This window comes from Acomys russatus, chromosome 20, assembly GCF_903995435.1.
Source record: "Acomys russatus chromosome 20, mAcoRus1.1, whole genome shotgun sequence".
Taxonomy (NCBI): Eukaryota; Metazoa; Chordata; class Mammalia; order Rodentia; family Muridae; genus Acomys; species Acomys russatus.
Genome location: NC_067156.1, coordinates 63,420,469 through 63,427,163, shown reverse-complemented (window position 1 = coordinate 63,427,163; position 6,695 = coordinate 63,420,469). Strand labels below are relative to the sequence as shown.

The 6,695-nt window shown below is 48.8% G+C and overlaps 1 pseudogene; it reads left to right on the top strand.

Annotated features, from left to right (window-relative positions):
* The first annotated feature begins 3,002 nt into the window (after positions 1-3,002).
* On the top strand, positions 3,003-3,741 carry LOC127204676 (prolyl-tRNA synthetase associated domain-containing protein 1-like; annotated as a pseudogene).
* Positions 3,742-6,695: the final 2,954 nt, after the last annotated feature.

Here is a 6,695-nt window from a genome sequence, read left to right as displayed (position 1 = left end):
GCCAGACAACAACTAGGTAAAAGAGGCAACTCCATCTGGAGGCGAGCCCCTCTATCAGGGTTACAGAGCAGCCGTGGGACAAGGGCTGAGGTCAGAGCCAGGGCTATGAAGCTAATGTGATTGCTGCCTATCTGCCAGCACAGAGAAGTCCTGAGACTCAGGTCAGTTAGCCAGCTACTGGAGGCACCTGTTGTCTCCTAACATCCGCTCTAGATTTTCTCATTGTCCGACAGCTCTTTAGCCTGAGAGCTTGACCCACAAGTATACCTGTGTAGCAGGTGAGGCCTCCGCCCACAGTGTCGCATGCATGTGCCACAGCACGGCAAGAAGCTTTGAGCATGTTGATGAGAAAGACCAACCTTATATCTACTCTGAACTGGGTGCTGTCATCTAGAACGCAGGGATGGGTGGTGCTCGGTACCCAGTTGGCAGGAGACACACATCTGGGGTCCAGGGATCTTAAGACCTCAGTGTCAAGCAAGGCTAGGGAGGTGGCAGGAGAGAGTTAATGAAAGAGCTGTGGTCACCTGCTACCTAGGAACTATTTAGTTTGGCCTAGCTCACACAGACTGAGTGTGGTGGCTGGGGCATTTTTTTTGTTCTGGAAGTCAAAATAAATAATCTTTTTGTATTAGTTTGCATCTTTCCGTTGCTATGACAAAGACCATGACCAAAAGCAACTTAGGGAGAAAGGGGTTTGCTTTGCTTACAGTCCATCCAGGGTAGCCAAGGCAGGAACTCAAGCAGGGCAGAAATCTGGAGGCAAGGTTTGGAGCAGAGATGGCAGAGGACGGCTGCTTTCTGGCTTGCTCCCCATTTCTTACTCAGCTTGCTTTTTTATTTTATTATTATTATTATTATTATTATTATTAATTAATTAATTTATTTATTTTGGTTTTTCGAGACAGGGTTTCTCTGTGTAGCCTTGGCCATCCTGGACTCACTTTGTAGACCAGGCTGGCCTCAAACTCACAGAGATCCGCCTGCCTCTGCCTCCTGAGTGCTGGGATTAAAGGCGTGCGCCACCACGCCTGCTCTTTTAAAAATACAACTCAGAACCACCTGCCAAGGGATGTCACTGCCTGTTGTGGCCTGGGGATCCTCCTACATCAATCATTAATCAAGAAAACTGGAGGCTCCACAGGCCTCCAGGCCAAACTGATGGAGTCATTTTCTCACTTGATTTTCCCGCTTTCATATGAGCCTAGCTGTGTCAAGTTACAAAAAACTAAACATCAGATATTTTGTTTTAAAGCGTGTCTGTTTCTTAAACAACAACAACAACAACAACAACAGAAACAATTTGACATTCTGCCTTGACGAAATTGTTGCTTTTTCCCCTGAGCCCGGATGATCTTTCATGGAGGCCCCTCCCATGCCACAGCTCTGTTGCAATGCCGCTGGCGCCCAGCAGAGGCCGACTTCGCTCTTCCCAGCTCCTGCACGGCAGGGATCCGGCCTGGTTCTATGCAGCCTTGGAGGGTTTTTTGTTTCGTTTTCTGGTTTTTTTCCCTAACTGCCGCTTTGCAAACGTTTTGCCAGTGACCCATAGTAAACCATGCACATCTTGATTCAGTCTGGCCTTAACCTAATCTGCGTTTGGTGAAACAATGTTGCTTATGGCCCCTTGCCCTCCTCCAATCTTTCTGAGACTTGCTTATTTAAAAGCCACTGCTCACACCCACTTGGTTGACCTGACAGCCCACCAAAGGCTGGAGACCTGCGTTCTTAGACTCGGTGGGAGTCTAGGCTGTGGGCGGGGGGGGGGGGGGGGGGGGGGGGGGGTGGGAGGGACTTTTCATGCTTTGGGGCCTTCCAGCACAGCGGCTGTAAGTGTAATCCCAGGCTACCTCTGACCATCTGGGGCCTGCCTGGATAGTCACTACATGGCCACCTCACCCCAGTGTCAAGATTCCCTTATCTGGGAAGCGGTGTGCTATCACCTGCTTACAGGGAGCTTATGAGGATCAAAGGAACCCTGTATGTGAAGCGCTGAGGATGCAGTCCAGCCTCCGGAGGCCCTCAGTGAAGTCAGCTCTGCTTATCCTAAAGGCTCCTTTTCTATAATGACAACCACAGTGTGGATCATGAAGCTGAAGTGCCTCGGGATTCAGCAGTGAGACACACGTGACCGAAAATAACCGAGCAAAGAGTTCGGGCCTGGCAAGTGTGGCCAGGACTCAGCGCAATCAGCGACGGATGCTCTGGGGATTCACGGACACCTGGAGGACACTGGAGCTTCAGGGAGCCTGGATCGGAAGCGGCAGAAACCACATCTCACGGCTCTCATGGAGTGAGAAATGTCACTCAGGTATAGTGTCAGACTCTCGCAGACAGTCAGTGTATGTTTCCTGTTCATGATTCTGGTGCCGTCCCCAGTCTGAGCCGGTTTTTGCTGTGCTTTAGAGTCATCTGGAGGAGACCTTTAGTCAAGGGCACACGCGGGACACGTTTAGTCACAAGGTCCAGGAATGGGGTCAGAGTTCAGGGCCAGGCTGTAGCTTCAGACGTGTGAGCCACTCACAAGCACCGAGTTGTGTCTCTACCCACTAAGCACCTGCATTTTAACAAGATTTCCAAGTGATCCCAGTGTGTAGCAAGAGTGGGGAACCTCTTGCCCTGAACCTAACCTGGATCAGAGCAAGGTTTTTTATTTCGTGGGGAACGGGCATCAGGCAGGCAGGAATAGTAATTGTAGTAGGGGTTTGCTGGTAGATGTGGGCTTTGGGGATGGGGAGGGTTGAGGAGAGATGCTGGTGTCCACAGAAGGTTACAAAGAAGCTACTATCTAGATGGTGTTTAAGAAACTGGACTAGGGCCGGGCGGTGGTGGTGCACGCCTTTAATCCCAGCAGAGGCAGAGGCAGGTGGTCCCTGTGAGTTCGAGGCCAGCTTGATCTACAATGCGAGTCCAGGACAGCCAAGGCTACACAGAGAAACCCTGTCTCGGAAAACAAAACAAAACAAAACAAAACAAAGAAGCTTGCCAACGCAGCGGGGGAAATGGCGGACTTGGAGTTGCAGACAGCGGCATTAGAGCAGAGGCTCCGCGTCCTCACCATCCGCACAGAGGTCTTGGAGCATCTGGAGGTGAGGCTGCGGGAGGTGAGGCTGCCGACCCTGGCAGACCGCCCGCGCGGGTCTTCTGCTGCAACCGAGACTACTGGGCCCCCTAGGGCGAGTGCTTCTTGGGTCCAACCAAGGACTTGCAAGTCTTTCGATTCTACACTGAGGTTACCATGAGAAAACTTGTTTCGGGATGATTGATGTGACTTCAAGCGGGCTGGAAGGCAGACACCTTATGTAGATGAGGTGTTTACAGTTGAAGAAATAATGCCTCATATTCAAATTTGAAAGGAGCACATAGTAAAAACTTATTTCTTAAAGGCAAAAAGAAGAAAAACTATTGGCTGGTGACAGTTCTTCATGATAGACAAATTAATTTAAATGATCTTGGGAGTTGGGAGTGGAAATCTTCGGTTTGCCAATGAAACAGCCATGCTAGAAAAACTGAAAGTTGGTCAAGGCTGTGCCATGCCTTTGGCACTCTTCTGTGATGATGGAGATGTTAGGTTTGTTTTGGATTCAGCTTTTCTGGAAGGTGGACATGAAACAGTGTACTTTCATCCAATGACTAATGCTGCAACCATGGGATTGAGTCCCGAAGACTTTCTTGTATTTGTGAAGGCTACAGGACATGACCCCATAATTCTAAACTGAAAGGTGACTGCCGGGCGTGGTGGGAGATGCCTTTTGTCTAGCACTCTAGGCAGAGCAGGTAGGTCTGAGTTCTAGGCCAACCAAGGACTACATAGTTAAATAAAAGCCAGTTGGGTTAATGCGCATAATTAAAACTTTTCTGATAAAGAAAGAAAAAAGAAAAGAAAAAGAAAGAAACTGGACTAGGAGACCAGCCACCTGAGTGGAAATCCTGACGCCATCCTTGATCCTTACTAGTAGCTGGAGAGCCTGCTAGACCTTATCCCCCTTAGCGCCTCCCCCACACCGCTTCTGCAATCCTGAGCTGAAGTAACACGCCGGGACGGAGCGAGAATGTTTGAGGAGCTTAATGTGTGGCAAGAGATGACCCTAGAGAGGTGAGGGGTCAAAAGCACAGAGGTCCCTAGACTTAAGGGGCTTATAGAAGCAACTGGAGAGTGACAGGTGCGCGGGGGGGGGGAGGGGGGGAGCGACCTAAGGGGCATGCTCGGAGAATTTGCCCGAGCACAGCAAACAGAGGAGCAACACCCAGGAGGGCTGGTTCAGTCAGAGGGTCGTTGAGGGGCTGCTGAGATGGCACAATAGTGGAGCTTGGACACAATTTGCTGCAGAGGGGGAAAAGAGAGGTAGGGGAGAGCCCTGACCTTACCCTCAGCCAGGGAGTGCACTGGATGCCTGGAACCAGCACCAGGCTTTCACTTTTCTCTCTCATTTTCATGAGGCTGGGTCTTAGGCACACTGAGACAGACTCCCTTGCCCCACCTCCTGGGAACTATTTGTTCTGGAGTAATTAGGGGTTGGGAGGTTAAAGGCCGTGAAGATGGATTACTTCTTGCCACTTGAATGCCATTTGAATAGATGGCTTCTCATCTCTCCAGGTCTCCTTTCCCACTTGCTGTCAGTCACCTGTTCCTCCACAGGACAAACCAAGTCTCACCTTCTTGAAGCTCCCCTGGCTGGTGATTCTTCTAGAAGTGAAAGCAGTGGCAGAGGTGGCACTCGAGCCTGTCTGTCCCTGTGACTGTGCTAGATGAAATGTTGGCTCCTGGAAGCTGGCAGGGGCCTGCTAGGTCACTGCCTCTCGCTAGATGCCTGGCCCAGTGTTTTGTCAGGCAGAAGCTGGGTGAGGCCCCTTGACTGGCTTGGGAGGGAAGCAGAATTCAATTACTAGCCTGGATGGCCCTGGTGAATATTAGATTATCAGAAGTGTCTGCTAGGTCTTGGCCCTCAGGGCTCTGCAGGAGGAACAAAAGGTAAAAATGTAGTTGCAGTGTCATCCTCCAAGGTCCCAGGAGCTGGGTACAATCCAACAGTTTCAACAACAAAGTGTAGTCCTTTCCAAACATGTGAGAGGTAGAGGATGCTTGGCCAGGTCTTCTCTGAGGCTCTGTCAGTTTCCCCTGAGTAAAAGTGAAGGATGCTGCCATAATTTACCAGGAGGCAGAACCAGGACTGAAGCTTGAGAAAAACCATGGGGGATCCACTTACAGTGGGTGACCTTGTTGGCCTATATAGAAGATGCTAGAAATACCAAACTGAGAGCCCCAGAAGTGATGAGTGGGGTAAAGTGTAAGAAATGGGACTTTGCACAGTAAAATCCAGCTATGCTGAGTAAAAGTCACTGAGCAATGCAGGGACGGGAACCTCTGGGAATCTATCTGCCCCTCAGGCAGCAGAGGGGACAGGAGCAACTGTTAATCATCTGACTAGAACTTTAGTTACCTGTGCCACAATGGTGAGCGAGCAACGCCCCCGGCTACAGTAGCTTAGGTCTCGTATGAGTGCCCCGCCCCTCATTGCTGTGGTGGTTCTGTTTTGGTTGTGAGTTCCAGAAAGATTAGGCCTCTGGCTTGTCCTGAGTGGAGGAGAATAGAGGAGAAAGTTCTAGGAGAGTGGGTTGAAGAAGAGAGCTGGGACTAAGCAGTGAAAGGGAGCAAAATGTCCTGATTTTCAAAACGAGAAGAATCCAACTTTTGGCATGTAAGTTTAATGCCACTCAACAGCACTCTGGAGTTATTAAACACATGGTCTGTGAGCTTATTACAAAGACATGCTCACACCAGAATAGTTCATTAAGTCATGGCAAGCCATACCCACTGACCTTTGCTACCAAAGGATTTCCATCCACTTTTTCAACATATTTACAGTCAGCCAAGACAGGAAAAGTAAAGATTCTTTGGCAAGCCACTGAACACAGTTTCCCAGTGCCCATGTGTACATGAGACAGAGGTGAGAAATTGCCACTGTAACTGTGGCCTCAGAGCTTGGGCCAAGTCATCAAAGGAGTCAGAGGAAAGCAGTGGGCAGGGATGGCACAGTGAGTGCAGTAGAGGCTCTGTGCATAGGAGATGCATTCTGAGACCTCCACTGGACGCCTGTGACTGCATAGTATCAAGCTCTACTATGGTAGAGATTTTTCTCTCTTTTTTGATGCAGGGAATTGAAACCAGAGTCTTATGCACACCAAGCAAACACATCTCCACTGAGCTATACTCCCAGCCCCATGACAGTGTTTAGTTTATAAATTTGGTACAGTGAAAGATTAGAAATAAATCTAATGATGAAATGGAACAACTATGGCCATATATGGCAAAGCAGACCACTCATGATTCATAAATTATGTGTGGGTATTTCCATTAGATATTTTAGACTAAGGCTAGGAACAGGTAGAGACCTGAGTTAGTACTGACTATTGTCACCACTGGTACTTATGAATTTAGCAGCCCCTGTCTATGATCCCAGCACTCAGGAAGCTGATGCAGGATTATAGTTCTGTGTTGACTTGGGCTACATAATGAGACCCTTATTCAGAAAAAGGTTTAAAATATTTAAGAGAAAAAAAAAAGCACAATAGGGAAGTAATACTGTACATTATTATTTATTAAATAGTAGAAGTATAACCTTGTGGCAGAAAATTTAGAGACTAAAGGTCATAAAGCATTAACTGAAAGACACCTGCAATTCTACCTCAGTGGT